At 60.3% G+C, this 19,243-nt stretch overlaps 1 protein-coding gene across 2 annotated transcripts in view; it reads left to right on the top strand.

Moving 5' to 3' along the window:
- rabggtb (Rab geranylgeranyltransferase subunit beta) overlaps positions 1-19,243 on the top strand; it is a 231,591-nt gene that overhangs the window by 168,054 nt on the left and 44,294 nt on the right. The window lies entirely within an intron of this gene.

Below are 19,243 nucleotides of genomic sequence, written 5' to 3'. Positions count from 1 at the left end.
TGAGATTTAAGGTGGTCACTCGGCCAAAAGCCACCTACTGACACTTCCACCCTGCCCGGCTACATTCCCCAGAATTAGGTCCAGTACCGCCCCCTCTCTTGTAGGACTTTCTACATGTTGGCTCAAAAAGCTCTCCTGGATGCACTTTAAGAATTCTGCACCCTCTAAGCCTTTCACACTCTGACTGTCCCAATTTATATTGGGGAAGTTGAAATCCCCCACTATTATTACCCTATTATTTTCGCACTTCTCGGAGATTTGCCTACATATCTGTTCCTCTATCTCCCCCTGACTGTTTGGGGGCCTATAGTACACTCCCAGCAAAGTGCTTGCCCCCTTTTTGTTTTTAAGTTCTACCCATATGGCCTCATTAGAGGAACCCGCTAATATATCATCCCTCCTTACAGCAGTAATTGACTCCTTAATTAATATTGCAACACCCCCTCCCCTTTTACACCCCCCTCTGTCTCGCCTGAAGATTCTATACCCCGGAATATTGAGCTGCCAGTCCTGACCCTCCCTCAACCATGTCTCCGTGATAGCAACAATATCGTACTCCCATGTGTTCAACAACAACTTCAGTTCATCCACCTTATTTGCAAGACTCCTTGCATTAAAATAAATGCCTTCCAGCCCTGCCATATTCTCTTTTGCCTTCACATATTTGCTCTGCCTTCCCAGCTGACTTGTTTTTCCCTCTGTATTTGGCCGTAAATCACCCCCTACTATAGCTCCACTCTGTACCCCATCCCCCTGCCAAGTTAGTTTAAACCCTCCCCAGCAGTGCTAGCAAACCTCCCCGCAAGGATATTGGTTCCCCCCTGGTTCAGGTGTAAACCGTCCGACTTGTACAAGTCCCACCTTTCCCAGAAGCAGACCCAGTGATCCAGGAAACTAAAGCCCTCCCCCTTGCACCATCCCTTTAGCCACGCATTCATCTGTTCTATCTTCCTATTCCTATACTTACTAGCACGTGGCACCGGGAGTAATCCAGAGATTACAACCTTTGAGGTCCTGCTCCTTAATCCTTCACCTAGCTCCCTAAATTCTTGCTGCAGGACCTCATCCCTCTTTTTACCTGTGTCGTTGGTACCAATGTGGACCACGACCACTGGCTGTTCTCCCTCCCCCTCCAGAATGCCCTGCAGCCGCTCAGTGACATCCTTGACCCTGGCACCAGGGAGGCAACAAACCATCCTGGATTCACGTCTACGGCCACAGAAACGCCTATCTGTTCCCCTTACTATAGAATCCCCTACCACTATTGCTCTCCCACTCTTTTTCCCCCCTTCCTGGGCAGCAGGAGCACCCCCAGTGCCAGGAAGTTGGCCGCTGCTGCCTTCCCCTGGTGAGTCATCCCCCTCAACAGTATCCAAAGCGGTATACTTGTTTGAAAGGGGGATGTCCGCAGGGGTTCCCTGCACTACCTGCCTGCCTTTGTTGCTCCGCCTGATGGTTACCCCCTGTGCTGCCCTACCCTGGGTGTGGGTGTGGGGGAGAGGGACGTGGGGGAGGGGGGGTGTGGGGGAGGGGGGGTGTGGGGGGAGAGGGGTGTGGGGGAGAGGGACGTGTGGGGGAGAGGGGAGTCAAATACCAACGGAAAACAGCTACTACAGCTCTGTCGAAACCTGGGTCTGTACATTGTCAATGGTAGGTTCATAGGAGACCTCCTAGGAAGATCGACCTATTGCTCACCTCTTGGCTGCAGCACAGTAGACTATATGATTACAGACTTAGACCCATCCTCTTTCAGAGCATTCACAGTCAAACCACAAACAACACTGTCAGATCACAGTCAAATTACTATGTTCCTCAAAAAGACAGAAACAAACAACATAGAAACACAACCCAGTAAACTGTACAACACCAAAAAATTGTACAGATGGGCCAAAAACGACACGGAAAAATACCAGAAAACAATTAGCAATGCATCAACTCAAGCTCTCTTCGACACCTTTCTGGATAACATATACACTCACAATAAAGAAGGCGTAAACCGGGCAGTTAGTAAACTAAACAATATTTTTGATAATTTGGCAACAAATGCAAACTTGAAAGCTCGCAAGAACAAACCCAAAACAAAAAACTATGAAAAATGGTTTGACCGAGATTGCCATAACATGAGGAAAAAACTTAGAAAAATATCAAACCAAAAACACAGACATCCAGAAAACGAGGAACTACGCCTTACTTATTGTCAGACACTAACACAATACAGAAACACACTCAGAACCAAAAAAGAGCAATATATTAAGAATACACTCAGCTCCATGGAGGAATCCATTGATTCCAATTGTTTCTGGGAAAACTTGAAAACACTACACAAAAAACAACACGACGATTTGGCCATTCAAAATGGGGACACATGGGTAAACCACTTTGAAAAATTATACCAGAAAAACACACTAAGACCAGAGCAACACCAAATATGCAAAAAACTGGAAAAGCTAGAAATGGCCATAAAAGATAACCAAAACCCGCTGGACGCCATAATAACAGAAAAAGAACTTCTTGAAAAACTCAAGGACCTGCGACCAGGAAAAGCCTGCGGGACCGACGGCATACTAAACGAGATGATTAAATACACAGACAACAAAATGAAACTGGCTATCCTAAAACTCTTCAACTTGGTTCTGAGTGTCGGTTATTTCCCTGATATCTGGAACAAAGGACTCATAACGCCCATATACAAAAGTGGGGACAAAATCGACCCAAACAACTATCGAGGCATCTGTGTAAACAGTAACCTGGGGAAGGTATTCTGTAGCATCATAAACAAAAGACTTATAAACTTCCTTGAGGAGCACAATGTCTTGAGTAAAAGCCAAATTGGATTCCTGCCAAACTATAGAACATCCGATCATATCTTCACCCTACAGACCCTAATTGACAAACACGTTCACCATAACAAAAGCAAAATCTACGCATGCTTTGTAGATTTCCAGAAGGCTTTCGACTCCATCTGGCATGACGGTTTATTCCTGAAACTTATCGAAAGCGGGGTAGGAGGGAAAACATATGATGTAATTAAATCAATGTATACAAACAACAAATGTGCAGTTAAAATTGGAGACAAACAAACAAAATACTTCCCACAGGGGCGGGGGGTGACGCAGGGCTCGCCAATCTCACCGACACTCTTTAATATTTACATAAATGGATTGGCAAAACTACTTGAACAATTTACAGCACCCGGCCTCACCCTATATGAATCCAAGGTTAAATTCCTCCTCTATGCAGATGACCTGGTTCTGCTGTCACCTACTAAAGAGGGGCTACAGCAAAACCTGGACCTGCTGGAGTCGTACTGCCAGACTTGGGCCCTGACAATAAATCCCCAAAAAACCAAAGTCCTTGTGTTCCAGCAAAGATCCAAACATCAGGGACCCAAAATAAATTTCACAGTAGGAACAACCAAAATTGAACAAACCACTAACTACACATACTTGGGCTTAAAAATCAGTTCTATGGGAAACTTCAAACTGGCTGTGAATGAACTGAAAGAGAAAGCAAGAAGGGCTTTCTATGCCATCAAAAAATCAATCCAAATAGAAATCCCAATTAGCATTTGGCTCAAAATTTTCAAATCAGTAATTGAACCAATTGCACTCTATGGCAGTGAGGTATGGGGACCACTAACTCAACAAGAATTTGCAAAATGGGACAAACACCCAATTGAGATCCTACATGCAGAATTCTGTAAAAGTATCCTCCGGACTCAAAGGAAAACAGTAAACAATGCATGCAGGGCGGAACTAGGCCAATATCCATTAATAATCACTATCCAAAAAAGAGCCACCAAATTTTGGAATCACCTACAAATGAGCAATCCCCAATGCTATCACTACGACGCCCTGAAATGCCAAGAGCTGACCATAAAGAAGAATACCCTCAGTCAACTAGTCCTGGGACTCAGTGAAGTAACTACTAACAATACTAACAATAACCAGCCCCAGGACAGTGACAGGGTAACACAAAGAATTTGACCCAACACAATCGTCGCTAAGCAAAAGGAAAAATATCTGACATATTGGGCAGAAACAACAAAAACCCAAAGCAAACTCAATTGCTACTTGGCCCTAAACAGACAATACAACATAGCTGATTACCTGACCATGGTAAAGGATAACAAATTGAGAAGAACCTTGACAAGGTACAGACTTAGCGAACATAGTCTAGCGATCGAAAAAGGCAGACCAGGCTGCCAAGAGAAGACAGGATATGCTCTCACTGCAGTCAGGGAGTAGTGGAGACAGAGATGCACTTCCTCACAGCCTGCGGAAAATATCAGGGCATCAGGGAGAATTTCTACCAAAAATTCTCACAAATATGCCCTGATTTCAGAAATCTGAATGACAACCAAAAACTCCCATTCCTACTGGGAGAGGAGAGAAGCTGTGTAACACTGGCGGCACACTATGTTACAGCTTGCCATGAACAGAGGGACAACCAGTAAACTAAGAAAAGAATATATATAAACAATGCGAATGTATATTTATACACTCAGGGATATACCTGTTTATACACTATGAATAGAACTGCGTTTATGTGCTCAACCATAAATGTATTTTGATGCTTTGGCAACATAAGATGTAACTTATCATGCCAATAAAGCGATTTGAATTGTGTGGGGGAGAGGGACGTGGGGGGGGTGTGGGGGAGAGGGACGTGAGGGGGTGTGGGGGAGAGGGGTGTGGGGGAGAGGGACGTGGGGAGAGGGACGTGGGGGGGTGTGGGGGAGAGGGGGGGTGGGGGGGAGAGGGACGTGGGGGGGTGTGGGACGTGGGGGAGAGGGACGTGGGGGGTGTGGGGGAGAGGGGCGTGGGGGAGAGGGACGGGGGGGGTGGGGGGGAGGGACGGGGGGGGTGGGGGGGGAGGGACGTGGGGGGGTGTGGGGGAGAGGGACGTGGGGGGGCGTGGGGGAGAGGGACGTGGGTGGGCGTGGGGGAGAGGGACGTGGGTGGGGGGGGCGTGGGGGAAAGGGACGTGGGGGAGAGGGACGTGTGGGGGAGAGGGGCGTGGGGGAGAGGGACGTGGGGAGAGGGACGTGGGGAGAGGGACGTGGGGGGGCGTGGGGGAGAGGGACGTGGGGGAGAGGGACGTGGGGGAGAGGGGCGTGGGGGAGAGACGTGGGGGGTGTGGGGGAGAGGGACGTGGGGCGGGAGAGGGACGTGGGGGGGAGTGGGGGAGAGGGACGTGGGGGGGTGTGGGGGAGAGGGACGTGGGGGCGTGTGGGGGAGAGGGACGTGGGGGGGTGTGGGGGAGAGGGACGTGGGGGGGTGTGGGGGAGAGGGACGTGGGGGCGTGTGGGGGAGAGGGACGTGGGGGTGTGGGGGAGAGGGACGTGGGGGGGTGTGGGGGAGAGGGACGTGGGGGCGTGTGGGGGAGAGGGACGTGGGGGCGTGTGGGGGAGAGGGACGTGGGGGGGTGTGGGGGAGAGGGGCGTGGGGGAGAGGGACGTGGGGTGGTGTGGGGGAGAGGGGTGTGGGGGGAGAGGGGTGTGGGGGAGAGGGGTGTGGGGGAGAGGGGTGTGGGGGAGAGGGGTGTGGGGGAGAGGGACGTGGGGGAGAGGGACGTGGGGGAGAGGGGTGTGGGGGAGAGGGACGTGGGGGGGTGTGGGGGAGAGGGACGTGGGGGAGAGGGGTGTGGGGGAGAGGGGTGTGGGGGAGAGGGACGTGGGGGGGTGTGGGGGAGAGGGACGTGGGGGAGAGGGACGTGGGGGGGTGTGGGGGAGAGGGACTTGGGGGGATGTGGGGGAGAGGGATGTGGGGGGGTGTGGGGGAGAGGGACGTGGGGGGGTGTGGGGGAGAGGGACGTGGGGGGGTGTGGGGGAGAGGGACGTGGGGGGGCGTGGGGGAGAGGGACGTGGGGGGTGAGAGGGACGTGGGGGGGCGTGGGGGAGAGGGACGTGGGGGAGAGGGACGTGGGGGAGAGGGACGTGGGGGAGAGGGGCGTGGGGGAGAGGGACGTGGGGGAGAGGGACGTGGGGGAGAGGGGCGTGGGGGAGAGGGACGTGGGGGAGAGGGGCGTGGGGGAGAGGGACGTGGGGGAGAGGGGCGTGGGGGAGAGGGACGTGGGGGGGCGTGGGGGAGAAGGACGTGGGGGGGCGTGGGGGAGAGGGACGTGGGGGGGCGTGGGGGAGAGGGACGTGGGGGAGAGGGGCGTGGGGGAGGGGGAGGGGGGCGTGGGGGAGAGGGGCGTGGGGGAGAGGGACGTGGGGAGAGGGACGTGGGGGGGCGTGGGGGAGAGGGACGTGGGGGAGAGGGACGTGGGGGGCGTGGGGGAGAGGGACGTGGGGGGGGCGTGGGGGAGAGGGACGTGGGGGGATTGGGGGGATGTGGGGGAGAGGGACGTGGGGGGATGTGGGGGAGAGGGACGTGGGGGGATGTGGGGGAGAGGGACGTGGGGGGGCGTGGGGGAGAGGGACGTGGGGGAGAGGGGCGTGGGGGAGAGGGACGTGGGGGAGGGGGACGTGGGGGGGTGTGGGGGAGAGGGACGTGGGGGGATTGGGGGGATGTGGGGGAGAGGGACGTGGGGGGCGTGGGGGAGAGGGACGTGGGGGGCGTGGGGGAGAGGGACGTGGGGGAGAGGGACGTGGGGGAGAGACGTGGGGCGGTGTGGGGGAGAGGGACGTGGGGCGGGAGAGGGACGTGGGGGGGTGTGGGGGAGAGGGACGTGGGGGGGTGTGGGGGAGAGGGACGTGGGGGGGTGTGGGGGAGAGGGACGTGGGGCGGGAGAGGGACGTGGGGGGGTGTGGGGGAGAGGGACGTGGGGGGGTGTGGGGGAGAGGGACGTGGGGGGGTGTGGGGGAGAGGGACGTGGGGGCGTGTGGGGGAGAGGGACGTGGGGCGGGAGAGGGACGTGGGGGGGTGTGGGGGAGAGGGACGTGGGGGGGTGTGGGGGAGAGGGACGTGGGGGCGTGTGGGGGAGGGGGGCGTGTGGGGGAGAGGGACGTGGGGGGGTGTGGGGGAGAGGGACGTGGGGGCGTGTGGGGGAGAGGGACGTGGGGGGGTGTGGGGGAGAGGGACGTGGGGGGGTGTGGGGGAGAGGGACGTGGGGGCGTGTGGGGGAGAGGGACGTGGGGACGTGGGGGGGTGTGGGGGAGAGGGACGTGGGGGCGTGTGGGGGAGAGGGACGTGGGGGCGTGTGGGGGAGAGGGACGTGGGGGCGTGTGGGGGAGAGGGACGTGGGGGGTGTGGGGGAGAGGGACGTGGGGGGTGTGGGGGAGAGGGACGTGGGGGCGTGTGGGGGAGAGGGACGTGGGGGGGTGTGGGGGAGAGGGGTGTGGGGGAGAGGGACGTGGGGGAGAGGGGTGTGGGGGAGAGGGACGTGGGGTGGTGTGGGGGAGAGGGGTGTGGGGGAGAGGGACGTGGGGGAGAGGGGTGTGGGGGAGAGGGACGTGGGGGGGTGTGGGGGAGAGGGACGTGGGGGGGTGTGGGGGAGAGGGACGTGGGGGGGTGTGGGGGAGAGGGACGTGGGGGGGTGTGGGGGAGAGGGACGTGGGGGGGTGTGGGGGAGAGGGACGTGGGGGGGTGTGGGGGAGAGGGACGTGGGGGGATTGGGGGGATGTGGGGGAGAGGGACGTGGGGGGGTGTGGGGGAGAGGGACGTGGGGGGGTGTGGGGGAGAGGGACGTGGGGGGGTGTGGGGGGATGTGGGGGAGAGGGACGTGGGGGGGTGTGGGGGAGAGGGACGTGGGGGGGCGTGGGGGAGAGGGACGTGGGGGGGCGTGGGGGAGAGGGACGTGGGGGGGCGGGACGTGGGGGAGAGGGACGTGGGGGAGAGGGACGTGGGGGGGTGTGGGGGAGAGGGACGTGGGGGGATTGGGGGGATGTGGGGGGAGAGGGACGTGGGGGGGGTGTGGGGGAGAGGGACGTGGGGGGACGTGGGGGAGAGGGACGTGGGGGAGAGGGACGTGGGGGGGCGTGGGGGAGAGGGACGTGGGGGAGGGGGACGTGGGGGGGTGTGGGGGAGGGGGACGTGGGGGGGTGTGGGGGAGAGGGACGTGGGGGGATTGGGGGGATGTGGGGGAGAGGGACGTGGGGGGGTGTGGGGGAGAGGGACGTGGGGGAGAGGGACGTGGGGGAGAGGGACGTGGGGGGGCGTGGGGGAGAGGGACGTGGGGGGGCGTGGGGGAGAGGGACGTGGGGGGCGTGGGGGAGAGGGACGTGGGGGGGCGTGGGGGAGAGGGACGTGGGGGGGCGTGGGGGAGAGGGACGTGGGGGGATTGGGGGGATGTGGGGGAGAGGGACGTGGGGGGGTGTGGGGGAGAGGGACGTGGGGGGGTGTGGGGGGATGTGGGGGAGAGGGACGTGGGGGAGAGGGACGTGGGGGGGCGTGGGGGAGAGGGACGTGGGGGGGCGTGGGGGAGAGGGACGTGGGGGGGCGTGGGGGAGAGGGACGTGGGGGGGCGTGGGGGAGAGGGACGTGGGGGAGAGGGACGTGGGGGAGGGGGACGTGGGGGGGTGTGGGGGAGAGGGACGTGGGGGAGGGGACGTGGGGGGGTGTGGGGGAGAGGGACGTGGGGGGATTGGGGGGATGTGGGGGAGAGGGACGTGGGGGGGTGTGGGGGAGAGGGACGTGGGGGGGCGTGGGGGAGAGGGACGTGGGGGGGCGTGGGGGAGAGGGACGTGGGGGGGCGTGGGGGAGAGGGACGTGGGGGGGCGTGGGGGAGAGGGACGTGGGGGAGAGGGACGTGGGGGAGAGGGGCGTGGGGGAGGGGGGCGTGGGGGAGAGGGGCGTGGGGGAAAGGGACGTGGGGGAGAGGGACGTGGGGCGGCGTGGGGGAGAGGGGCGTGGGGGAGATGGACGTGGGGGGGCGTGGGGGAGAGGGACGTGGGGGGGCGTGGGGGAGAGGGACGTGGGGAGAGGGGCGTGGGGGAGAGGGACGTGGGGGGCGTGGGGAGAGGGACGTGGGGGCGTGGGGGAGAGGGACGTGGGGGGGTGTGGGGGAGAGGGACGTGGGGGGATTGGGGGGATGTGGGGGAGAGGGACGTGTGGGGGAGAGGGACGTGGGGGGATGTGGGGGAGAGGGACGTGGGGGATGTGGGGGAGAGGGACGTGGGGGGGCGTGGGGGAGAGGGACGTGGGGGGGCGTGGGGGAGAGGGACGTGGGGGAGAGGGACGTGGGGGAGGGGGACGTGGGGGGGTGTGGGGGAGAGGGACGTGGGGGGATTGGGGGGATGTGGGGGAGAGGGACGTGGGGGGGTGTGGGGGAGAGGGACGTGGGGGAGAGGGACGTGGGGGAGAGGGACGTGGGGGAGAGGGGCGTGGGGGAGAGGGACGTGGGGAGGGGGACGTGGGGGAGAGGGACGTGGGGCGGCGTGGGGGAGAGGGGCGTGGGGGAGAGGGGCGTGGGGGAGATGGACGTGGGGGGGCGTGGGGGAGAGGGGGGAGAGGGACGTGGGGGGACGTGGGGAGAGGGACGTGGGGGGGCGTGGGGGAGAGGGACGTGGGGGGGGCGTGGGGGAGAGGGACGTGGGGGAGAGGGGCGTGGGGGAGAGACGTGGGGGGGGTGTGGGGGAGAGGGACGTGGGGCGGGAGAGGGACGTGGGGGGGGTGTGGGGGAGAGGGACTTGGGGGGGTGTGGGGGAGAGGGACGTGGGGCGGGAGAGGGACGTGGGGGGGTGTGGGGGAGAGGGACTTGGGGGGGTGTGGGGGAGAGGGACGGGGGCGGGAGAGGGACGTGTGGGGGAGAGGGACGTGGGGGGGTGTGGGGGAGAGGGACGTGGGGGCGTGTGGGGGAGAGGGACGTGGGGGCGTGTGGGGGAGAGGGACGTGGGGGGTGTGGGGGAGAGGGACGTGGGGGCGTGTGGGGGAGAGGGACGTGGGGGGGGTGTGGGGGAGAGGGGCGTGGGGGAGAGGGACGTGGGGTGGTGTGGGGGAGAGGGGTGTGGGGGAGAGGGATGTGGGGGAGAGGGGTGTGGGGGAGAGGGACGTGGGGGGGTGTGGGGGAGAGGGACGTGTGGGGGAGAGGGACGTGGGGGGGGTGTGGGGGAGAGGGACGTGGGGGGGTGTGGCGGAGAGGGACGTGGGGGAGAGGGACGTGGGGGGGGGTGGGGGTGTGGGGGAGAGGGACGTGGGGGGATTGGGGGGATGTGGGGGAGAGGGACGTGGGGGGGTGTGGGGGAGAGGGACGTGGGGGAGAGGGACGTGGGGGGGCGTGGGGAGAGGGACGTGGGGGAGAGGGACGTGGGGTGAGGGGCGTGGGGGAGAGGGACGTGGGGGGAGGGGAACGTGGGGGGGTGTGGGGGAGAGGGACGTGGGGGGGCGTGGGGGAGAGGGACGTGGGGGGGCGTGGGGGAGAGGGACGTGGGGGGGCGTGGGGGAGAGGGACGTGGGGGGGCGTGGGGGAGAGGGACGTGGGGGAGAGGGACGTGGGGGAGAGGGGCGTGGGGGAGAGGGACGTGGGGGAGGGGGGCGTGGGGGAGAGGGGCGTGGGGGAAAGGGACGTGGGGGAGAGGGACGTGGGGCGGCGTGGGGGAGAGGGGCGTGGGGGAGATGGACGTGGGGGGGCGTGGGGGAGAGGGACGTGGGGGGGCGTGGGGGAGAGGGACGTGGGGAGAGGGACGTGGGGGGGCGTGGGGGAGAGGGACGTGGGGAGAGGGACGTGGGGGGGCGTGGGGGAGAGGGACGTGGGGGGGCGTGGGGGAGAGGGACGTGGGGGGCGTGGGGGAGAGGGACGTGGGGGAGAGGGGCGTGGGGGAGAGACGTGGGGGGGTGTGGGGGAGAGGGACGTGGGGCGGGAGAGGGACGTGGGGGGGTGTGGGGGAGAGGGACTTGGGGGGGTGTGGGGGAGAGGGACGTGGGGCGGGAGAGGGACGTGGGGGGGTGTGGGGGAGAGGGACTTGGGGGGGTGTGGGGGAGAGGGACGTGGGGCGGGAGAGGGACGTGGGGGGGTGTGGGGGAGAGGGACGTGGGGGGGTGTGGGGGAGAGGGACGTGGGGCGGGAGAGGGACGTGGGGGGGTGTGGGGGAGAGGGACTTGGGGGGGTGTGGGGGAGAGGGACGTGGGGCGGGAGAGGGACGTGGGGGGGTGTGGGGGAGAGGGACGTGGGGGGGTGTGGGGGAGAGGGACGTGGGGGCGTGTGGGGGAGAGGGACGTGGGGGCGTGTGGGGGAGAGGGACGTGGGGGGTGTGGGGGGAGAGGGACGTGGGGGCGTGTGGGGGAGAGGGACGTGGGGGCGTGTGGGGGAGAGGGACGTGGGGGGCGTGGGGGAGAGGGGCGTGGGGGAGAGGGACGTGGGGTGGTGTGGGGGAGAGGGGTGTGGGGGAGAGGGACGTGGGGGAGAGGGCTGTGGGGGAGAGGGACGTGGGGGGGGTGGGGGAGAGGGACGTGGGGGGGTGTGGGGGAGAGGGACGTGGGGGGGTGTGGGGGAGAGGGACGTGGGGGGGTGTGGCGGAGAGGGACGTGGGGGAGAGGGACGTGGGGGGGTGTGGGGGAGAGGGACGTGGGGGGGTGTGGGGGAGAGGGACGTGGGGGGATTGGGGGGATGTGGGAGAGAGGGACGTGGGGGGGTGTGGGGGAGAGGGACGTGGGGGGATGTGGGGGAGAGGGACGTGGGGGGGCGTGGGGGAGAGGGACGTGGGGGAGAGGGACGTGGGGGAGAGGGACGTGGGGGGGCGTGGGGGAGAGGGACGTGGGGGGGCGTGGGGGAGAGGGACGTGGGGGGGCGTGGGGGAGAGGGACGTGGGGGGGGCGTGGGGGAGAGGGACGTGGGGGAGAGGGGCGTGGGGGAGAGGGACGTGGGGGAGGGGGACGTGGGGGGGTGTGGGGGAGAGGGACGTGGGGGGATTGGGGGGATGTGGGGGAGAGGGACGTGGGGGGGTGTGGGGGAGAGGGACGTGGGGGGGCGTGGGGGAGAGGGGCGTGGGGGAGAGGGACGTGGGGGGGCGTGGGGGAGAGGGACGTGGGGGAGAGGGGCGTGGCGGAGAGGGACGTGGGGGAGGGGGGCGTGGGGGAGAGGGGCGTGGGGGAAAGGGACGTGGGGGAGAGGGACGTGGGGCGGCGTGGGGGAGAGGGGCGTGGGGGAGATGGACGTGGGGGGCGTGGGGGAGAGGGACGTGGGGGGGCGTGGGGGAGAGGGACGTGGGGAGAGGGGCGTGGGGGAGAGGGACGTGTGGGGGAGAGGGACGTGGGGGGCGTGGGGGAGAGGGACGTGGGGGGCGTGGGGGAGAGGGACGTGGGGGGCGTGGGGGAGAGGGGCGTGGGGGAGAGGGACGTGGGGGAGAGACGTGGGGGGGTGTGGGGGAGAGGGACGTGGGGCGGGAGAGGGACGTGGGGGGTGTGGGGGAGAGGGACGTGGGGGGGTGTGGGGGAGAGGGACATGGGGGCGTGTGGGGGAGAGGGACGTGGGGGGGTGTGGGGGAGAGGGACGTGGGGGCGTGTGGGGGAGAGGGACGTGGGGGCGTGTGGGGGAGAGGGACGTGGGGGCGTGTGGGGGAGAGGGACGTGGGGGGTGTGGGGGAGAGGGACGTGGGGGCGTGGGGGGGTGTGGGGGAGAGGGGCGTGGGGGAGAGGGACGTGGGGTGGTGTGGGGGAGAGGGGTGTGGGGGAGAGGGACGTGGGGGGGTGTGGGGGAGAGGGACGTGGGGGGGTGTGGGGGAGAGGGACGTGGGGGGGTGTGGGGGAGAGGGACGTGGGGGGGTGTGGGGGAGAGGGACGTGGGGGGGTGTGGGGGAGAGGGACGTGGGGGGATTGGGGGGATGTGGGGGAGAGGGACGTGGGGGGGTGTGGGGGAGAGGGACGTGGGGGGGTGTGGGGGAGAGGGACGTGGGGGGGTGTGGGGGAGAGGGACGTGTGGGGGAGAGGGACGTGGGGGGGTGTGGGGGAGAGGGACGTGGGGGGGTGTGGGGGAGAGGGACGTGTGGGGGAGAGGGACGTGGGGGGATTGGGGGGATGTGGGGGAGAGGGACGTGGGGGGGTGTGGGGGAGAGGGACGTGGGGGGGTGTGGGGGAGAGGGACGTGTGGGGGAGAGGGACGTGGGGGGGTGTGGGGGAGAGGGACGTGGGGGGTGTGGGGGAGAGGGACGTGGGGGGGTGTGGGGGAGAGGGACGTGGGGGGGAGAGGGACGTGGGGGAGAGGGACGTGGGGGGATGTGGGGGAGAGGGACGTGGGGGGGTGTGGGGGAGAGGGACGTGGGGGGGTGTGGGGGAGAGGGACGTGGGGGGGTGTGGGGGAGAGGGACGTGGGGGGGGTGTGGGGGAGAGGGACGTGGGGGGGTGTGGGGGAGAGGGACGTGGGGGAGAGGGGCGTGGGGGAGGGGCGTGTGGGGGAGAGGGGCGTGGGGGGGGGGTGGGGGAGAGGGGGGTGTGGGGGAGAGGGGTGTGGGGGAGAGCGGGGTGTGGGGGAGAGGGGCGTGGGGGTGTGTGGGGGAAGAGGGGGGGTGGGGGAGAGGGGCGTGTGGGGGAGAGGGGCGTGGGGGGGTGTGGGGGAGAGGGGGGTGTGGGAGAGGGGTGTGGGGGAGAGGGGGGTGTGGGGGGGGAGAGGGGCGTGGGGGTGTGTGGGGGAAGAGGGGGGTGTGGGGGAGAGGGGCGTGGGAGGGAGAGGCGTGGGAGGGAGAGGGGCGTGGCGGGGGGGGGAGAGGGGCGTGGGGGGGCGTGTGGGGGAGAGGGGCGGGGCGTGGGGGGAGAGGGACGTGGGGGGGAGAGGGATGTGGGGGGGTGGGGGGGAGAGGGACGTGAGGGGAGAGGGACGTGAGGGGGGGTGGGGGGGGAGGGGCGTGGGGGGGAGAGGGGCGTGGGGGGGGGAGAGGGACGTGGGGGGGTGGGTGGGGAGAGGGACTTGAGGGGGGGTGGGGGGGAGAGGGACTTGAGGGGGGGTGGGTGGAAGAGGGAGAGAGGGACTTGGGGGGAATGTGTTTTGATGCTTTGGCAACATAAGATGTACCTTGTCATGCCAATAAAGTGATTTGAATTGAATTGAATTGAATTGAAAAAATTGAATTGAGAGGGACTTGGGGGGGTGGGGGGGAGAGGGAGAGAGGGACTTGGGGGGGTGTGGGGGAGAGGGAGAGAGGGACTTGGGGGGTGGGGGAGAGAGGGACTTGGGGGGGTGGGGGGAGAGGGGGTGGGGGGGGAGAGGGACTGGGGGGGGTGGGAGGAGAGAGGGACGTGAGGGGGTGGGGGGGAGAGGGACTTGGGGGGGTGGGGGGAGAGAGGGACGTGGGGGGGGTGGGGGGAGAGAGGGACGTGGGGGGGGTGGGTGGAGAGGGACGGGGGGATGGGTGGAGAGGGACGTGGGGGGGTGGGTGGAGAGGGACGTGGGGGTGGGTGGAGAGGGACGTGGGGGGGTGGGTGGAGAGGGACGTGGGGGGGAGAGGGACGGGGGGGTGGGTGAAGAGGGACGTTGGGTGGAGAGGGACTGGGGGGGTGGGTGGAGAGGGACGTGGGGGGGGTGGGTGGAGAGGGACGTGGGGGGAGAGGGACGTGGGGGGGGGTGGGGGGAGCGGGACGTGGGGGGGGAGAGGGACGTGGGGGGGGTGGGAGGGAGAGGGACGTGAGGGGGGTGGGTGGGGGAGGGGGACGTGAGGGGGTGGGGGGACGTGGTGTTGGGGTCGTGGGGGGGGAGGGACGTGAGGGTGTGTGGGACGTGGGGGGGTGTGGGACGTGAGGGGGGTGGGGGAGGGGGACAGGAGGGGGGTGGGGGAGAGGGCGTGAGGGGGACAGGAGGGTTGGGAGATGGGAAGTGAGGGGGGCAGGGGAAATGTGGGGGGAGGAGGGGGTGCTGGGGAAATGAGGGGGTGCTGGGGAAATGAGGGGGATGGGGGGATGAATGGGTGATGGGGAGGAGTTGGAGAGGGGAGAGGAATACGATGAGGCGGGATATAAGGGGTGGGGGATGGAGGGTGAATGGGGAGGGGAGAGAAAGCATGAGAGATGGAAGGATAGGGGTAGGGGAAGGATGACTGGAGTTGGGGTACTAGGAGCAGGACAGAGAAGTATATAAGGGGAGTGGACTGACGGACAGGATATGGTGGGGAAGCAGAATAAGCAATGGAAGGATAGGAGGAGGCCAAATATCTGTCGTGGGGCTGGGGGAGTCTTGTGGGGCCCCCTTTGAGTCACCTTTGTTTGTTGGCCCTGGGGTCTTTGGTGTTGCCTTCTACCCTCCCCCGCTAACCCAGATACCCACCTCCGGTTGCTGTGCCGGGTGGGGTGGATTGGCGCACTGGGTCCTCTAGGATGCTGGTTGTGGTGCCCAAAGGAGTCAAATTCAAATTCAAATCGCTTTATTGGCATGACAAGGTACATCTTATGTTGCCAAAGCATCGAAAAACATTCAGGGTTGAACACATAAATACAGATCTATCCATACAGTGTATAAATATACATATCCCTGAGTGTATAAATATACATATCCCTGAGTGTATAAATATACATATCCCTGAGTGTATAAATATACATTCATATAATTTGTATATACTCTTTTCTTATATTTAGTGGTTGTCCCTCTGTTTATGGCAAGCTGTAACATAGTGTGCCGCTAAGGTTACACAATTTCTCTCTTCCCCTAGTAGATATGGGAGTTTTTGGTCGTCATTCAAATTTCTGAATTCCGGGCATATTTTTGTGAATTTTGGGTAGAAATTCTCCCTTATGCCCTGATATTTTCTACAAGCTGTGAGGAAGTGCATCTCTGTCTCCACCACTCCCTGACTGCAGTGAGAGCATATCCTGTCCTCTCTTGGTAGCCGGGTCTGCCTGTGTCTACCTTTTTCGATCGCCAGACTATGTTCACTAAGTCTGTACATTGTCAAGGCTTTTCTCAGTTTGCTATCCTTTACCATGGTCAGGTAATCAGCCATGTTGTATTGTCTGTTTAGGGCCAAGTAGCAATTGAGTTTGTTTTGGGTTTTTGTTGTTTCTGCCCAATATGACAGATATTTTCCCTTTTGCTTAGTGACGATTGTGTTGGGTCGAATTCTTTGTGTTACGCTGTCACTGTCCTGGGGCTGGTTAGTGTTAGTAGTTACTTCACTGAGTCCCAGGACTAGTTGTGGTAAACCACTGTTTGTATTCCTGTTTGTATTCCACTGTGTACATGCCTGGACATGCCTCGGCTGACTCCTCCCACAGGTCCTAGTATAAAGGTGACTGCTCCCCAGCCCTTGTATCCTGGACCGGTCGACCACTCGAGGCAGACCTCCATTCTGTTGTTAATAAAAGCCTTTGGTTACTCTTCTAACTCTCAGTCTTTTATGAGTAATTGATAGCGCATCACTAGTTGACTGAGGATATTCTTCTTTATGGTCCTCTCTTGGCATTTCAGGGTGTTTGTCCCATTTGGCAAATTCTTGTTGTGTTAGCGGTCCCCACACCTCACTGCCATAGAGTGCAATTGGTTCAATTACTGATTTAAAAATTTTGAGCCAAATGCTAATTGGGATTCCTATTTGGATTGATTTTTTAATGGCATAGAAAGCCCTTCTTGCTTTCTCTTTCAGTTCATTCACCGCCAGATGAAAATTTCCCTTAGAACTGATTTTTAAGCCCAAGTATGTGTAGTTAGTGGTTTGTTCAATTTTGGTTGTTCCTAGTGTGAAATTTATTTTGGGTCCCTGATGTCTGGATCTTTGCTGGAACACAAGGACTTTGGTTTTTTGGGGATTTATTGTCGGGGCCCAGGTCTGGCAGAACGACTCCAGCAGATCCAGGTTCTGCTGTAGACCCTCCTTTGTTGGTGACAGCAGAACCAGGTCATCTGCATAGAGGAGGAATTTAACCTTGGATTCATATAGGGTGAGGCCGGGTGCTCTGTAGATTGTTCAAGTAGTTTTGCCAATTCATTTATGTAAATATTAAAGAGTGTCGGTGAGATGGGCGAGCCCTGCGTCACTCCCCGCCCCTGTGGGAAGTATTTTGTTTGTCTCCAATTTTAACTGCACATTTATTGTTTGTTACATTGATTTAATTACATCATATGGTTTTTCCCCCTACCCCGCTTTCGATAAGTTTCAGGAATAGACCGTCGTGCCAGATGGAATCGAAAGCCTTCTGGAAATCTATAAAGCATGTGTAGATTTTGCTTTTGTTTTGATGAACATGTTTGTCAATTAGGGTCTGTAGGGTGAAGATATGATCTGATCTATAGTTTGGTAGGAATCCAATTTGGCTTTTACTCAAGACATTGTGCTCCTCAAGGAAGTTTATAAGTCTTTTGTTTATGATACAGAATACCTTCCCCAGGTTACTGTTTACACAGATGCCTCGATAGTTATTTGGGTCGACTTTGTCCCCACTTTTGTATATGGGCGTTATGAGTCCTTTGTTCCAGATATCAGGGAAGTAACCGACACTCAGAACCAAGTTGAAGAGTTTTAGGATAGCCAGTTTCATTTTATCGTCTGTGTGTTTAATCATCTCGCTTAGTATGCCGTCTGCACCGCAAGCTTTTCCTGGTCGCAGGTCCTTGAGTTTTTCAAATAGTTTTTCTGTTATTATGGAGTCTAGCGGGTTTTGGTTATCTTTTATGGCCATTTCGAGCTTTTGCAGTTTTTTGCATATTTGGTATTGCTCTGGCCTTAGTGTATTTTTCTGGTATAATTTTTCAAAGTGATTTTCCCATGTGTCTCCATTTTGAATGGCCAATTCATCGTGTTGTTTTTTGTGTAATGTATTCCAGTTGTCCCAGAAACAATTGGAATCAATGGATTCCTCAATGGAGCTGAGTGTATTCTTAATATACTGCTCTTTTTTGGTTCTGAGTGTGTTTCTGTATTGTGTTAGTGTCTGACAATAAGTAAGGCGTAATTCCTCGTTTTCTGGATGTCTGTGTTTTTGGTTTGATATTTTTCTAAGTTTTTTCCTCATGTTATGGCAATCTGGGTCAAACCATTTTTCATAGTTTTTTGTTTTGGGTTTGTTCTTGCGAGCTTTCAAGTTTGACCTTGTTGCCAAATTATCAAAAATATTATTTAGGTTATTCACTGCCCGGTTTACGCCTTCTTTATTGTGAGTGTATATGTTTTCCAGAAAGGTGTCCAAGAGAGCTTGAGTTGATTGATTGCTAATTGCTTTCTGGTATTTTTCCGTGCTGTTTTTGGCCCATCTGTACGATTTTTTGGTGTTGCACAGCTTACTGGGTTGTGTTTCTGTGTTGGTTGTTTCTGTCTTTTTAAGATACATAGTAATTTGACTGTGGTCTGACAGTGTTGTTTGTGGTTTGACTGTGAATGCTCTGAAAGAGGATGGGTCCAAATCCGTAATCATATAGTCTACGGTGCTACAGCCAAGAGGTGAGCAATAGGTCGATCTTCCTAGGAGGTCTCCCATGAACCTACCATTGACAATGTACAGACCCAGGCTTCGACAGAGCTGCAGGAGCTGTTTTCCGTTAGTATTTGTCTGTTTGTCGCAGTTATGCCTGTATGGATGGGAAGGGCTATCGAAGTGGTTATTCCTGAATATGTAATTGTTTCCCTGATTATTGGTGAAGTCTGGTTCTTCGCCAGTTCTTGAATTGAGGTCACCACAGATCAACACGTTCCCCTGGGCCTGGAATTGGATAATCTCCCTCTCAATGTTGGAGATGGTGTCCTCTTTAAAGTACGGGGATTCCATTGGGGGGCTATAGAGTGCGCAAATGAAAACATCTTGAGTGTTAGAGATAATCCCCCTCTCAATTTTGAGTCACATGTGGTTTTCGCCCTTTTTTATAAATTTGATGCAATTCTTAAGCTCTGTTTTAAACCAAATCAGTATGCCTCCAGAGTCTCTGCCTTGGGTTACTCCTGGCAATTTATTGGAGGGGACCACCAGCTCTGTGTACCCTTGGGGACAGCCAGTGTGTCCTTCTCCTCTATGCCAAGTTTCCTGTAGAATGATAATATCCAGATCTTTAGTTTCATCTATGAACTCTGGGGTCCTCTTCACGTCGAGCACCGAAGAGCGTAGACCTTGGATATTCCAGGTCGAAATATATAAGGATTTCATGTTAAGTTTGATCTTTTACTATGATAGGTTAAAGAATGATATGTGTTTGTCGTGTCTAAATGGGGGAAAAAAAGATCATCTCAATTGTCTATAAATGCTAATACTACTTGGTTACAACTCTTTCTAGTAACTAGTCCTTAATTTTTTTTTTCATTTTCTGATCCATAAGGCGGAAGTAGATGCTGCTGCACGTCTGCCTAGTGTCTCTTAATGGATTGTCTCTGCCTGAGGTATTGCGTACGCCCTGTGCATCTCTCCCTCCCTCTGTCTGGCTGGGGGCGGTCCTGTTCCCCTGTAGGACAGGAGTGGTG

The sequence above is a fragment of the Somniosus microcephalus genome, chromosome 3, assembly GCF_052327205.1.
Source record: "Somniosus microcephalus isolate GS21.2 chromosome 3, FLI_Smic_1.0, whole genome shotgun sequence".
Classification (NCBI taxonomy): domain Eukaryota; kingdom Metazoa; phylum Chordata; class Chondrichthyes; order Squaliformes; family Somniosidae; genus Somniosus; species Somniosus microcephalus.
This window is presented reverse-complemented; position numbering and strand designations above follow the sequence as displayed.